At 45.2% G+C, this 16,620-nt stretch overlaps 1 pseudogene; it reads right to left on the bottom strand.

The window, feature by feature from the left end:
- Nucleotides 1–2,929: 2,929 nt before the first annotated feature.
- Nucleotides 2,930–15,746, bottom strand: LOC122434731 (annotated as a pseudogene).
- Between the last annotated feature and the right edge of the window lie 874 nt (nucleotides 15,747–16,620).

Raw genomic sequence — 16,620 nt, 5'->3', positions numbered from 1 at the left:
AAAAAAGACTAAAAAAAAACCTGTTTAGTAAATTTCCAGGAGTCTGAGCTCTGAGGTCAGCGTCTGTGGTGTCATTCTCCCAAAGGCATCTTGGCTTCAGATACTGGTTGGGCTCATGGGTCTGGCGACCAGGGTGGGTCTGGAGGCTGAAAGCAGGCTTGACCTCTGATGCTCTGCCCTCACCTACACACCCAGGGTCCCCAAGCCCTGGCAGCCAAGCAGAGCAGTGCCCAGGTGGGGCAGGTACAGCTGCGGGGCCTCTGTGGTCAGAGTGGAGCATGCAGTGGAGTCAGCTGGCTGTCCTGTCACCGTGACTGCTGCTGTCTTGCGTGCCCATGCAGGGCAGTCACAGTGTCAGGTGAGGCCTGGCTGCTGTCATGGGGACAGGATGGGACCTCAGACAGCTCACATCAACACCCCCCCCCAACTCTGCTTCAGATCATGGCTTGTGGCTGCTGGCATCTCCCTGGCCTGGGAAGGCGTGTAAAGCACCAGCCCCCTTGCTCACGGTCAGCTGAGACCCCAAGCTCTGGGGTCACACACCATCGCTACCACTGTGCAGGCCGTCCCACTTCTGTGAGGGAGGGCCTGTGAAGGGCTGTGGGTGATGGGGGATTTGGGGGTGTTGTGGGTTGGGCCAGGAACCAGCTTTTTGAGGGGAGGAGAGGGGAGGGGAGGGGAGGGGAGGCAGAAGCTTCGACCTGTTCAGGCTTCCAGGGGATTCTAGGCCCTGCTCTAGTGGGAGATGCAGGTGAGAAGCCCCTGCAAGTTTCTGGGTCCCCACCGTATTTCAGTTGAAGCCCCTCTGCCTGCATCACCCTTAACTCTCTCTCACTCATGTGGCCCCAACCACAAGCCATGGAAGATGGGGAGTTTACATGGCTTCCCTTCCTGTAGGGAAACCAAGCTACAGACAAATGTGTTCCTTTAAGAAAGCATGAAAGAAACAAGAAAATAATAGTGGATGGTTATTACTGACACAGTTCATGTAGAGACACCTTACAAGCCTGGCACAGGGAGGGAACTGAGGGCCATTGCCCCCAGTCCTGGAGTTACCACCTCCCTCCCCCACCACCCCATAGCCCACTCACCCCTTGGTGTCTTCTGGTGACTGGGGGGACTTCAGCCTCCTGAACCCATTCTGGAAGGATCAGGACAGAGCAGAGGTCATTCACAGAGGGGAGGGTGTGGTCAACTCTTAAGAACGCCATTGCCTCCACTCTGTGTTGGAATTCAGTTCTGGGTCTAAGCAAGCATGGCTTCCTGGTGCAGTCACCACCTTCACTCACCTGGGGGGTGGGCGGACTTTGTGTCCACCTTGTCCCCACATGCAGCCTGGTCACCCCTGGGGCCTGTGCTGTGTGCATCTGCTCTGCTCACAGTGCACCAAGGTCCATCAGACTTCACTCATAAAAGGGAAGTGTAAGGATGAGCTATTCCATAGTTAAGAATTTCAAGGTTGCGACAGCATTGACCAAAGCACCTGGGCACAGGTACAAGACCTGTGCATTAGAGAAGCCACTGTGTGGGCTTCAAGGACCCTCCGTGTGGGGGGGTGGGATGGGGTCTGGACAGGAGTTTCCTGCACACGCGGCTCTAGGCTCTGTTGTCCACAGGGTGGATGACTGTTAGCACTGCCTGTCTGTGTGGAGGGGTTCTGGGGCTGCCCAGCTCAGTAGGAACGGCAATGGTGGGAAGGGAGGTCGCACTCCCTTAGCAACCCTGGCCTCACATGTCCTCATCAGGGCAGCCAAGTGCCTAAACGGCCCCTTCCTCGTCTAGCTCTAAAGACCTGGAAGGTGTGGGGGCTGAAAGACATGCAGAAAACAATTCTGTAAAGCAATTATCCTTCAATTTAAAATTTTAAAAAGATTAAAGAAAAAAACACAAATAACAGCAATGGCGGGGCTTGCGTTCTCAGCCAGCCTCTGCCAGATTCTGCCTGTGCTTATGCAACAGACCAAAATGCTGGTGCTCCCACCCTGTATCACAGATGAGAATAGAGACACAGAAGAGGTTGAGCATCTTGCCCATGTCACACAGCTGCTGAGGGCAGGGCTGAGAACTGGACCCCTGTGATTGAATCTGGAGTCCAGATGCTGTGATGACCCTGATGAAGTGGCAAAGGCAGAGTAAGGGAGACCAGAATGGCCCAGGCTGAGCGAAGCACACACACATGCACACATACATGTGCACTTGGCCTTCACTTTTGAGGCCACAGAAGTCAGAGGAAGACAGAGGTCAACCAGGAGAGACCAAAAAGTAGAGTCTAGATCTATAAGGAGGAGAGGCCACACTTCCCAGGAAGCCAGAGTTTTCTCTTCCCTGATGAATCTGTCTCAAACCCTAGATTCCTCTCCCTGGACCCTGGAAGATGACTGTCTGGTGACTTAACTGAGTTGGCTCCAGAATAATGCCTTCCCAGGGGTTCAGCTACCACTGGACCCCACTGCTGTCAGTAATAAGGGGGGAATGAGTACGTAGTCTGGGCTTCAGATATGTTTGGAGACAAAACTTGTTAGAAGAGGAGTACAAAAAACCATGAAGGCAATTGGCATGAATATGTCCAGAACACTTAAGAAACCATCTGCTGTTTATCTACCTCCTCTCCTGTCATGAAAGTGGAAGGTCTATTTAATCAATTAATTCTGTGCTCATCACACTGTTTCTGTAAAATATTTGTTTATGTATTTATTTACATGGCTGCACTGTGTCTTAGTTGCCGCATGTGGGAGGTAGTTCCCCAGTCAGGTATTGAACATGGGTCTATGCATTGGAGTAGAAGCCACTGGACCACCTGGGAAGTTTCTCCTCATACTTTTGGGGACAGTAATGGGTCATAAACCTGCTCTGAGGCCCCCTTAGAGCTGAAGCATGGGGTGGCTGCAGTAATCCTCCTGTGGCTAGGATGTGGTTTATTGGTCATGACTCACTCACACTCCATGCAAACATAGGGCTTATCCCGTGTGTGTCCTTTGGTGTTTTGTGAGATTTGATCTTACACTGAACCTTTTCCCACACTCCCCACAAACATAGGGCTTCTCCCCTGTGTGTGTCCTCTGGTGTGTGATGAGACTTGATTTCCATCCGAAGCTTTTCCCACACTCCCCACAAACATAGGGCTTCTCCCCTGTGTGTGTCCTATGGTGTTGACCAACATTTGACTTCTGACTGAAGCTTTTCCCACACTCCCCACAAACATAGGGCTTCTCCCCTGTGTGTGTCCTCTGGTGTGTGATGAGATGGGTCTTCTGACTGAAGCTTTTCCCACACTCCCCGCACACATAGGGCTTCTCTCCAGTGTGAGTCCTCCAATGTCTACTTAGATTTGACTTCACACTGAAGCTTTGCCCACACTCATTGCAAACATAGGGGTTCTCCCCTGTGCGTGTCCTCTCATGTGTGATTATACTTGACGTATCCTTGGAGCCTTGCCCATGCTGTCCGTACTTGACTCTTATAATCCCTGAGACCCCTGCTCCCATGAATAATTTGCCTGTGTCCTCTGGATTCAGTTTCTGGCTTGTGCTGGGCTCTTCTGCCATTCTCTCATGCACCTCAGAACTCCCCATTTGTCCTTTGGGTGAGTAGGAAGAGGCCACTGAAATCCTCTTCAGCTTTATGCAAAGTTTGGGGCCTTTCAGCAAAGGATGGGGCCTTTCCTTGGCCTCTCGACCCTCTGGTTTGTCACTCGGGCTGTGTGGCTCAGAATATCGCTGCTGCTGAATTTGATTGCTTGGGCAGGGATCCTCTGGTTGGAGGTGGTCTCTTGAAGATGGCCTCAGGAGGATCTTAGAGGGGTGACTGCGTTGGACATGTTGGCTGAGGAATTTCTGACTGGAGAAGGACAGAGAGCAGGAGGCACATGGGTGGATCTTGGGCTTTGGTTCTGCTGAAAGAGGAAGATTTTAGTCAGGTAGCTGGTTTGCCATGGTAAAGCCTGCCCCAGTAATCATCTTAGTGTTGACAATGCACGATTTGTCGCCCATCAAGTGTGTCTTTCCAGTCCACTTTTCCATTCCATTCTTATTCTCTACATCTACAGAAATCCAGGAAGCTTGCATCAAGGGCCTTTTCTACATACCACCCAGACTAGGGACCTTTCAGTAGCATCAGAGGCAGCATCTCTCCTGATAGAGGTGGATCTGCAGGGACCTTTCCCTGTGTGTAAGTATATGGAAAGTCATGTCACAGTCGTCTCAGGTATTTTACCCTACTGAGAGATAAGACTCTTGATGACTTAGGTGGAATCTTCCTGAATGGCTCCCTGTGAGGGGAAAGGGTCTATTGAGTTTGGGGCACCTGGCCTGGAGCTCTCTGCATATGGGAGGCAGCACAGGGGTGGTTAGAGCAGGTGTGAGCAAAGTTGAATTTGAGGCTCCTTGTTCAAAGAGCAACCTTTCAAAGAAACTACTCTGCAGGAAGTGAGTTTGAGACTGGATGAGACCAAGAGGCCCAGGTCCCACTGACTACAGGTCTCTGGCTCCTGCTGCCCCAGTTGGTTCACAAATTGCTCCTTTCTCAGTTTTCTATACATCATAAAATAATAGACATGTCCTTTCTCAAGCCTCACCAGTATTCATACCTCTTTTATTTCACTCAGTCTTAGTCCACTTAACATGCACTAGGAAATCCTGCTTAAAAATACATCTCCAGCCAGACTCTTCCCACCCTCACTCCCATGCGTCTTCACCCAGCCCACTCTCCCCTCATGTCTGGCAATGAACTGACCTCTGAGGGGACTCCCTGTTGCTGTCTCCTCCCAAAAATGACCGAAGCATCATCTTAGCACAGAGAACATGCTGCTTGCAGCTGATAGCCGCATGGTTGTTCTGTGTCACCCAGGAGGACCCCTGGGGCCTGCATGTGGACATAAGCTCTGAGGCTTCCATGTTCCATCCAGCCTCCTTCTCTCCCTCTGTGCTTCCTCTTGCAACCACTGGCATGGCCTCTCTTCCCGGCCCTGAGGCTGCAGCACTGGCTGCTCCCCTGTCTGGAATCCTGGAATCCACAGGTGTTATCTCTACAGAGATCCTGCCCCACCATCATCCATCACACCCCACTCTCTGCTAATGCTGATCCAAGGCACTTTTCCTGCACTGGTTTCCCTCAGAGCACCAGCCCCTGTCTGGTATGAAGCCCATGTTGCCCCAAGGCAGTGGTTCTGTATGTTTCAGTGCATGGAGCCCTGTGTCAGAGTATGAACTCACATGACAACAAACTGAAACAGTAACTGAGTGCAAATCACTGTATGCATGTCACTTAGAAATATGGAGGAAATGAGGAAGAAACTGATAAAGGGGAGAGAGCTGGTAGGTGCCAGAAAACTTGCTTTTTGCTTCTAAGCCTTTCAGCAGAAGGTGATGTTACAGATTTTTTGCATGAAATATTGAAAATTAGAACTAATATTTTTAAAATAAATATTTTCCTAACAGTCTTATGAAATGAATCAAATTCTGAGGCATTTTAATTGCAACTTGACTGACTTTAGACTGGATTGGACTCTGCTTCAGGATTGGACCAGGGGAGCTCCCCAGGATGGGGTGGGGCACTGGAAGAGGGGTGGTGCTCACCTCTCCTGCCCGAGAGCTTGCTCTTCCCCCTGCTGTCCCGAATGATGCCGAGTTCCTCGCCATACTCGTCCCCATACCAGACCAGCAGCTCACAGCCCGGCCTGACCACCTGGCAGGTTCGATAAAAGATCTGCCCATGATACTGCAAGGCCACCAGGTTCTGCTCCTCGTCATCCCGGGCACAGTTCACATACCTGGAGTCAAGGCCAGGAAAGGGAAAGAAACCACAGGTGATGAGACCCCTCCACTGTCGGACCATGCCCAACTCCTTGCCTTCAGGCTCTGAGGCCACCATGGTTCCCACCGCCCCTCATGGGGACCTTCTGTTCACACCTTCAACCTGGCTGTGTGAATTCCTATTTCCAGATCCTGTTTCCGGTCCTCTCCCTGGCTGGAATGCTTTTGTCTCCACCTGGACTGTCCGTAAGACTGGTGACCTCCAGTTCCTCTAAACTCTAAATTAAGTTCTCTTTCATTCCACAGGACTTGGTACTCCTAGGTTAGCATGCAGCCCTCAGCACTCACCCCACCCCAGCCTGCCTTCTCTCCAGAGGCTTTTCTCCAATCTCCCCACCTGTATCCAGGGTCCTATTCACTTGCCCACCCCCTCCCATGGAAAAATGGAGAGTGCTCTGACATAGCTTGAGACACAGAACAGTAATAGTTTATTCACTTTCTGCCTGCCCTGATGAAAGCAGAGGCCCTCAGTGAATGGCCATGCTCACAGCCATCCTGCCCCCCATTCCTTCTCAGGCCTCAGGGCCCACTTCTCACTGGAACCGAGCCTGGGGAGGTTGTTGCCCACATGGACTCAAGGTCTCCCATGTTAGGTTATCCTGGTGCTGTGCAATTATTCAAAAATAGAAAAATTAAGGTTACTATTCCTAAAATCAATTGGTTAATGTCTGTCTTCAGTATGTTCTCCAAAAGGACATGGGTTGTGTGATCTGCTTCAGTCATGAAGTTCACTGTCTAAACTGGGACATAGAGTGCTTGGTAAGTGTCAGTTAAGTGAGTTAAAGTGTCCCTGGTGAATCTAGACTCCTCAAGTTGTTTTCAAGTACCTCGGTTTTGTTGAGCATAGATTTATATTTTAAGAGCACATGCTATATTTTTCTTTCTTTCTTTCTAATGTCTTTTGAAATGAAAGAGCGTGATATGGGGGGAAAAGAGGAAAGAAGATGTGAAAGCTATTGAGGGAGACAGGCTGAGAAGGAAAAGGGTGTGGACTTGAGGGAGGAGCGACATCTACAAACTGCAGACTCACTGCACTCACCTCATCCAGTTGGCCAAAGACTTGTCCTTCCCATCCACATACTCGTAGCTGTTTCTCCCTTTGTTGACCTGAGTGTCAGAAAAGAGATACAAGCTTTCTTCTCTCTTTTATTTTATTTATTTATTTTTTGGTAGGAAGTAATAGAAGAACTTTCCCTCTGCTGTCATTGGTGCTCTTCAGCCTGCATGGATTCAACTGCCAGTTGGGCCACACAGTAAGCTCCTTAATCATCATTTCAAGTCTGAGTCTATTAGCACATTGAAGGCAAGGGCTCCACAAGTGAGGAGTCACTTCTGTATGCCTGTACCACTGTCTCCCACCTTCCTCTGATCTTTAGATAGAAGTCCTGTGTGCCTGTACCACTGTCTCCCACCTTCCTCTGATCTTTGGATAGAAGTCCTGTGTTCATGCCCAGTGCACACAGTACACAGGGCTGACTGTGTCACTGCTGACCGTCATTACCATCCATATCCTTGCATGTAGATATAAGTACCCCCCAACACACACAAGCGATTAGAGCCAGAGGACAGGGAAAGAGGGCTATTTCTCACCATCCAGGAGTATCCACTGTGGGAGGCCTCTTCATTTTCTATGATCTGACCCTCGTAGGGGCCAAAATGCAGGCCCAGCGGCAGATCAGATGCCTCATTCCACACTCCAAGCCCAGCCTTAGGGATGCCCGACCGTCTGATTCTTAACCCAGGGGGCAGAGTGAGGGCTGCACGGTTGGCATGCCCCTTTTCTACTGCAGAGTCCTTTATGAAGGTTGGGGGCCCATGGATAGCACAGCTGTCGATGAAGAAGTTCTGACATTCCTCACAATCTGGAGGTGAGAGCAACAGGGATGAGGGAGGTATAGTGATGTTGCTGGTTGTAAAGACCTTCAGAAAGAACTGGGGCATTCACGGCCTTTGGCCTTAATCTTGTACCCCAAGTCATACAGGAAGGGGATGACTGGGGGACCAAATGGTGAGGTGAGGTTATTGTACCAAGGTCTCATAACCCCTTCTCCATGAGTGGGCCAGCGGGGTCACTCACAGAGGTAGTCATCATCCTGGGGCTCGCTGTCCTCTTGGTACACATGGCCCTTTCTCTCTCGCAGATTGTACCTCTTCACTTCAGTCTCCTTTCTTTTGAGTTCTAAGATGGAGAACGGAAGCTAAGCAAGACTGGTGGGGTCTGGAGAGTTAGTCCCTGTTTTATCAGAAAGTGTGAGATCTCCTACTTGTCCATCTATACAGTTTGTTAAAACTTTTTCACATTTATTTTTCAAACTATTACTTTTGTATTTTTATGTTTTAATGATACATTATTTATTTATTGACCATGCTGCATGGCATGTGGGATCTTAGTTCCCTGTCCAGGAATGGAACCCACACCTCCTGCAGTGGAAGTGTGGAGTCATAACCACTTAACCACCAGGAAGTCCCTTCTCTATACTTTGTTTCTTCTCCCTTTAACTACAGGTTCAGGAGACTGAGGCTCCACACTGACCACAGATGCCCAGTTCAGTGCTAGCTTCCTGCACTTCCTGTTAGTAGGCTTAACTTACCAAACTTCTTACTTAGGAAATAGTTCACTGACACATCTACTCAGAAAATATATGTTAAGGGCATGACACATAAGGCATTGAGCAGAGGTCTGTGTATAAATACTAACAAAGCATGGTCCCTATCATCACAGCTGGATTTGTTGAACTACTTGTAGGTGTCAGCACTTTTGCATTTAATGTAATGCTCCCAAACACTGTATGAGTTATGTGTCCGTATCTTCACTTTACAGATGAGCGATCAGGACCTCAGAAAATGTATAAGATTTTCCCAAGGTCCCAGTGCTAACTTCATGTCTCAGATCAGTCCAGCTTAAACCCACACCTACCCAAAGTCCACACCCCACACCTAGGCCATACTTATTAGCTTTTCTACAGGGATTGGAGGAACTAATTAGAGGAACTCCCCAAATTTTCTCTTACCGACTTTGTGTCTGGGGTGCTGTCCAGGGGTCCTTGCTTCTCTGGGAGGGGGCACTGGTTTCTGAGCCTGTTTGGAGCCACTTTTCTTTCGCAATTTTGCTGCTCCCGCCAATTTCTTCAAACGAGATACCTTATTTAATGGTCCCCTGGTTGTTCTCTGACATGTGAGTAAAAGATAACATGCATTTCTTTAGTTCTTTAGGACTGTATGAAGTGTTTTCACATGCATGGCTTCAGTTAATACTTTGACAATTCTTGGAAATACCTGGTGGTGGGGGGGGGGGCTCTGAACACTGGCGTGTAAAAAAGGACCTAAGTGGGTAGTAAATCAAAACTAGAATTCATATCTTAAGATTCTTTCCCTTCAACTTTATGCGTAAAAATGAAAGCAACGCAGGGAGAATAGCTGGAAGTCAGGGAAAGAAGAGGGTAAGGGCTCATAGAGAAATCCGTGAGGTTTTCTATTAATTAGTGGACCTTTGATGGACAAGGAAGTATGGAAAATTACAGAAGGGACAAAACACATCTGGAAAATAAGGTGACAAAGCAGTAAGATTGAGAAGAGAAAAGATGATCTGCAGAAACACATTCAAACAGTAAAGAAAATGAGCTGAAAGTTGCAGGTTGCCATGTCCTAGAGACAATGTTTGGAAGTAAAGTAGCTGGCCTCATCAATTCTCCTTGAAGAAGGCTGTACAACTAGCTGGTTCTCCTCAGTTTCCTGGTTCATAAATTGGTATACATGCTAATTTTTAATGTTATAGTGGACATGAAATTTAATAACATTCAACAAATCATTGTGTGAGCTATTTAATACAGTATGAATGTGAACATACATCCCTGCCATCAATATATCCGCTCGACTGCTTCTATATTTGAAGTCTAGCTCACAAATCCTATCTCCAGTATTCCTTGACCTTCTTATTCCTAGATGAATGTTTAAATGTGGAATCATTCATTCACAAAACATTCAGAGGGCCCTCAGGGGCTTTGAGCTGGGCCTGGACTTCTGAGAATTAACAGGTATGGGCTACGCTCTCAAAGCTTACAAAACAGGGGCAGGCTAAACAAATGATTCCAAACAGGAAAGTTGTCTAATCAGAGCTCAGAGGAAGGACTTGTTACTTCCTCCTACAAGAATGAGCATTTGAAATCATGTCCAGATGATGAGTTTCTACTCAAAAGCAGGTAACCTATGTGAAGTCCTTCAGTTATTTTCTTATTTGTTGTTTTTGAGTCATAAACCTGAGGCTTGTCAGAGCTGCAAGTTACTTCCTCTTATTGGAGTAGGAGTCTCTGAGGTAGGGATCATGTCACCTTCATCTTGGACCATCCACTCTACAAACTGCCCAACATGTCCTTAAGCTTCCCTTAGATATCCCTCAGATATCCCTCACTAGCACAGCACAAAAGAACTGAGGTTGAAAACAACTCTCAGATAAATGATATAAAGATGTATAAAGAGACTTTATAAAACTATGGAAGTTCTAACCAGTTTGTATTGGGTTTAGAGAAGGTGCTTTGGATTAGATTGTACCACCATACTGTGATCCCATGCATATAGTCAAATTTTTTTTTAACCTCAGTTTCTTGATCTATAATGGTGATTAGCTATATACCTACTTATAGGTACTGTAGGATTGTTTTAAGGTTTAAGTAAGTTTATTTACATAAAATGCTTAAAGTCTGAAATATTGTGAAAATAATGTAATGATAGAATAGCCTACTATCGTTGCTGTTCTTACTAACTATAAAGATGGTGATGATATCAGACATTGTGCCCAAGATTCAGGACAGGAAGGCAGCAGTCTCCGGGATCTCTGTGTTTTCTCCTATTCTCACCTGGGACTGGATCCATGAGGAGGGATTTTTTTGTCAACAAGATTTGGGAAACATTTACCTTCTGGTGTTTACTGTGCTTCCCTCTGAAGGCCATCCTAGAAGGTTTACCTGAAAAATTATGAGAATCAGTGTTTTGGTTGGTAAATGTTTCCGAACTCTGGGCATTCTAATTAAGGACACAGAATTCTGAGCCAGAGAGTGACAAGGACAAGGATTACCAAAGGAGAAATGGAAAGTGATTTCTGTTTCATCAACTCCTATGCTTCCACTGGGAGCATTACATAATTTTATTAAAATTAAAAAAAATATGAAACTTCATTTGTGCTTCATCTGATGTCCATAAAGTATCTAATAAATTTACTAGACTTTCATGACAAAAATACTCAACAAAGTAGAAATAGAAGGAAGTGATTGCAATATAATAAAGGTCATATATGAAAAGTCTATCTCTAACATCATAGTCATCAGTGAAAAGCTGAAAACTTCTAAGATCAAGAAAAAAAGGCATTCTCAACACTTCTATTCAACATAATATTAGAAGTCTTAGCCAGGGCATTAGATTAGAAAAGGAAACAAAAGACTTCCATTTGGAAAGAAAGAAGTAAAATTATGTCTGTTCACAGAGGACATGATTTTATGTGCAGAAAAATTTTAAAATTACACACAAAACCTGCACAGAAAGTTGCATGGTACAAAATCAATATTCAAATATCTTCCCATGAATGAACAACAACCATTCCAAAAAGGAAAATAAGAAAACAACCCTATTTATGTTTTATCTTTTAAAGCTATAGTCAAGAGCTAAGTTTAAATTTTTGTAAAAAATTATATTTATTTATTGATTTGTGCCAGGTCTTTGTTGTGGCATGTAGGATCTAGTTCCCTGACCAGGGATTGAACCCAAGTTCTCTGCACTTGGACTGTGGAGTCTAAGACACTGGACCACCAGAGAAGTCCTGATAATCTTATTTATAATAGTGTCAAAAAGAATGAAATAATTGGGAGTAAACATAAGGAGATGAAAGACTTATACATTGAAAACTACCAAGTATTGTTGAAAGGAATCTGACAGAAGTAAATAGAAAGGTGTCTCACATTTGTGGATTTGGAGACTTAATATTATTAAGCTGTTCATACTACCCAAAGCAATTTAAAGATTCAATGCAATTCCTATTAAGATCCCAATGGAATTTTTTTCAGATATGGAAAAATCCATGTTACAGTTAATACAGAATCTCAGAGGACCCCAAATAGGCAAAACAATCTTAGAAAGAACAGCAAAGCTGGAGGCCTCTGATTTCAGAACATATTACAAAGGTACAGTAACCAAAAAGTGTAGTTTTGGCATAAAGTGCGTGCTTAGTCGCTCAGTCATGTTGACTCTTTGCAACGTTTTAGACTGTCGCCCACCAGGCTCCTCTGTCCAGGGGATTTCTCAGGCAAGTATACTGGAGGGGGTTGCCATTTCCTTCTCCAGGGGATCTTCTTAACTCATTAATTGAACCCACATCTCCTATGTCTCCTGCATTGAAGGCAGACTCTTTACCTGCTGAGCCACTGAGGAAGCCCACTGGCATAAAGACAGACATACCAATCAATGGAACAGAATAGACAGCTAGAAATAAACTCTTGTATACATGGTCTCATGATCTTCATCAAGGGTGTCAAGACAACATGGAAAGTTTAATCCCTGTAACGAATGGCGCTGGGGAAACAAAATATCCATATGCAAAATAATGAAGATCTTAAATCATGAAGAAAAGTCAACTCAGAATGGATTAAAGACCTAAATGTAAGGCTTGATAAGACTCTTAGAAAAAAAAAAAGGGTAAAGCTTCACAACATTGAATCAGCAATGATTTCTTAGATATAATACCAAATGCACAAGTATTAGTAACAAAGTAAAAATAGACAAATGAGACTACCTTAATCTTAAAACCTCTGTGCAGCAAAGGACACAGAGTTTAACAGAGGAACAGAGTAAAACAAAGGAACAGAGTGAAAAGACATCCTACAGGATGGTTGAAAATATTTGTAAAATATTTATCTGATAAGGGGTTAATAAGCATACACCAATATGAAGGCTACCTATAAGCCAGGGAGAGAACCTGATTGACCATGATGGCACCCTGATATCAAACTTCCATGCTCCAGCATTGTAAGAGAACAAATTTCTGTGGTTTAAGCCATGTAGTCTGTTTTGTTATGGCAGCCTGAGCTGACTAACACAGTGGGAGAAGGAATTGAATAGACATTTCTCCAAAGAAGATATGCAAATGGCCAACAAACATATTAAAATATGCTGAAGATTACTAATCAATAGGGAAATACAAATTAAAACCACAGTGGAAATTATCTCATACCTTCTGTGATGGCCAATATGACTAAAAAGACAATAGCAAGTTTGGTAAGGATATGGAGAAATTGGAACCCTTATACACTATTGTTGGAAATGCAAAATCTTTCAAACGTTATAGAAACAGTATGGAGTTTCCTCAGAAAATTAGAACTGCCATATGATCTAGCAATCCAACTCCAGAGTATATTTCCATAAAAATTGAAAGCAAGATCTTGAATAAGTCATGTGCACATCTATGGTCATTGCCGCATTATTCCCAGTTGGCAAGATGTGGAAGCAATCTAAATGTTCATTGGTGGATAAGCAGGTAAAGATTATGTATATCTTATATATATATCATATACACATGCACACAATGGAATGTTTTGAAGCCTTAAAATAGAGTTTTGTCATATGCCACATCAAGGATGGGCCTTGATGATATTATGCTAAGTGAAGTGAACCCATCAAAAAAAGACAAATATTGCAAGATTCCACTTCTACGAGGTATCTAAATTAATCAAATCCATGGAAACAGAAAATATAATCGTGGTTGCAAAGGTCTGTGAGGAGGAAGAATTGGAGAATTGTTTCTCAATAGGTGTAGGGCTTCAGGCATGCAAGATGAAAAAGTTCTACAGATTTGTTCTAGAGCAATGTGTACATAGTTAGCAATAGTGTACCATACACTCATAAATTAACAAGGTAAAGATGTGTAGAGGCACAGTGAACCGTGAGATATTATTCCCTATGAAGGATCTCTCTTCATGTCAAAACCTTTGGTTTTCATGTTTCTTACACTAGTTTTGATAACTTAAGGGAACAGATGGACTTCCCTGGTGGCACAGTGGATGAGAATCTGCCTGCCAATGCAGAGGACACAGGTCTGATCGCTCCTCCGGGAAGATTCCACTTTCTGCGGGGCAACTAATCCTGTGTGTCACAAACTACTGAGCCTGAATGTGCTCTGCAACGAGAAGCCAGTCACCACAACCAGAGAAAGCCCTTGCACAGCAACAAAGACCCAGTGCAGCCAAAACTAAATAAATAATTTTTTTAAAATCTGGGAGAGCAGAAATCCATAGATGGAGAATCCTAGAACTATCTAAATTGTCTTCTCTACTCTAGGCAGATTAACTCTTCTAAAGTCTCTGAGCAGTGGAAGAGGAAGTGAGCTGCCCACTTCTACTTTATAATGATTGTACTTCATTTTTTATTTACCTGATGCTGTCTCTGGTCAGTGAAATGTGGGAAAGATCAGGGAGAATAAATAGTTCTCTCAAACCCTTTCCGAGAATCAAAACAAAGAATTAGTTTCACCTTAGGGTAAGTGGTGTTATTTTTTATACACACATAAATAATGTATCTTGACATAATATGTTAATAATTTCCTCTTCTAAGATTTAATCCAATAACCGAATTATTATGAGATTAGTATTAGAAATCTCTTTGGTGAATTTATAGCCTAGGGTATGTTTAATTGCCTTTCATTAAAGATGTGCAGCAAAAATAATTCTTTTTACAAAGAATGATAAATTTTAAACATAAAACTTTCTAGAATTACACTGGAAAACCTATACCTTCACCTTCATTCAGGCTTATGTCAATACTCAGCCACAACCACTTCAGAATGACGAAAATTATGTTTTCTTTGCTAATGGCCGAGATGCAGTTGAGACCTAAGCCCAGGCTGGTTTCTTGAAGACAACTCTAAATCCTTCTGGCCCCTCACCTTGCTTCCTTGGTGTCCTTTCTTCATCAGACTCCTCAGTGTCATCTACCTGGGGTTTGATGACCTGCTTGCAGTGATGCATGAAAGCTGGTCTTGTGGCTCTGAAACCTGAAAAGAAGCAAGATATATGTTCTAAGAAGGAGGCAAAAAGCACAGAAGAAATGGAAAGTGTCACGAAGTTAGGGAAATCAGTAGGATGGGCTGGAAGAATGTAGAATAAGGCAATAGGTGATGTCTGCACTGCCAGGGTCAACCCCACTTTGGTACAAAACAATAAAAATTTCCTCCAGGTTAGTCTCCACACAAAAGGTAACTGTGAGCAGAAGAAGCCACCTAAGAGAGGGCCAAGTAAACAATAAGGGTGAAGACCTGTTTCATGTTTCCCAGGCTCACAGGCACCCAGCACTTCCTGTTACCTATAGCAATCAGCATTTTGTAGTTCCTTTTCACATTCTTATATTGAATTTTTTCCCACTCTCCCATCTCTGCCCATTCTTCCTTGGTGAAGTATATGGAAATGTCTTTGAAAGCATCTTTTGCCTAAGGGAAATTGTAGATTCCATCAGTGACTTACTAATATATGTCAGACCTTAGAGCTGACTTCTCTTCCACCTTTTGTGCAGGGAGTAGCCTGAAGCTACTGGATGGTCTCTGTGAGACAGGGATGAAGACTTTTCTTCCCACCTGTGTCCTGCTTAACTGAACAAACTCTGAGCATTTTCCTAACTCTCCCTGGACACAGAGCAGTTGATGATGCTAGTGTCCTGTTTTGTCCCACTCCACCCCACTGTCTCAGACAGGACCAGGCATTCCCATCCTGTGTACAGTCACAGGGAAGTTCACTCAGCTGCCCAGGCAAGCAGTCTGTGGTCCTTCAGGGACCGGCGCCATGTCCTTCCTATAGAGCTGGCTTAGAGCCCAGCTTTGCCGCCTCCGCCTCTCACTGTGGGCTTCCGCTCTGTTCTCCCGGCATCTCCCTCAGTGCTCTCCTCTGGAGACCTGTTCGGCCTCATGGCCATTGAAGTGCTCAAGGCCAAGGTGCCCGTGGAAGAAAAAAGTGCTGAGATAGCCCAGACCACTGTCCAGAGCCTGGTCTGTCTTCCTTGGGTGGAGTGTCCAGGGCAGGAAGGTGGGGAAAGTCAGAGTGAGGGTGTTGATGGGATGGACGGATCCTGACCAGCTATGACAGGCCAGCCTAATGTGAACTAGATTTGGTTTCTATGGTTCCCCTACAATTCAGCCCCTCTGAGGAAAGGCACTGGGTGGGACGTGTCTGTGGGTGACAGAGGGAGTCCTGAGAAGACCTAGAAGCCACTAACTGCTGGACTGGGGTCAGGCTGAAATCAGGGCTCTTTTCCAGTGCAGGAGAGGGAATATTTCTCCAAGAAGGATTTTGAGGATCTCCGCCTGGGAACTCGGAAAAATCTGGTCATAACATGGGTTCTACGTTTAAGGGATAAGTCGCTCCACTTGAGGAGAACTGCGACACAGGAGCTGAAGGAACTGGGATCCTCAGACAGAGGGGACTGGGGATGTTTCGGCTGATGTAGAATGTGCAGGGTTAGAGAACTTGGGATCTTTGAGGCTGAGGAAATCGGAGGTTTCTTATTAAGGGGCTTTAGGACTCTAACAGGCAGGACAGTGGGAGTCTTGAGGAGAAAGTTGTAAGAGCTCCCAGGCTGAGGTATTCAGGGTCTCCGAGGTTAAGGAAATTTGGTCTCTCTGCGGGTGCTATTTTGAGGGTGCCTCAGCCTGAGGGGAACTGGGGTTACTCTAGGTATTTGAGGGTCACAACACTAGGGGATTTGGTGTTTCCGGGGGTGAAGGGACTTGTAGTTCCTGAAGCTGATGAGACGCGAGCTCCCTTCAGGTAGGACCCACGTTCTT

The sequence above is a fragment of the Cervus canadensis genome, chromosome X, assembly GCF_019320065.1.
Source record: "Cervus canadensis isolate Bull #8, Minnesota chromosome X, ASM1932006v1, whole genome shotgun sequence".
NCBI lineage: Eukaryota > Metazoa > Chordata > Mammalia > Artiodactyla > Cervidae > Cervus > Cervus canadensis.
This window is presented reverse-complemented; position numbering and strand designations above follow the sequence as displayed.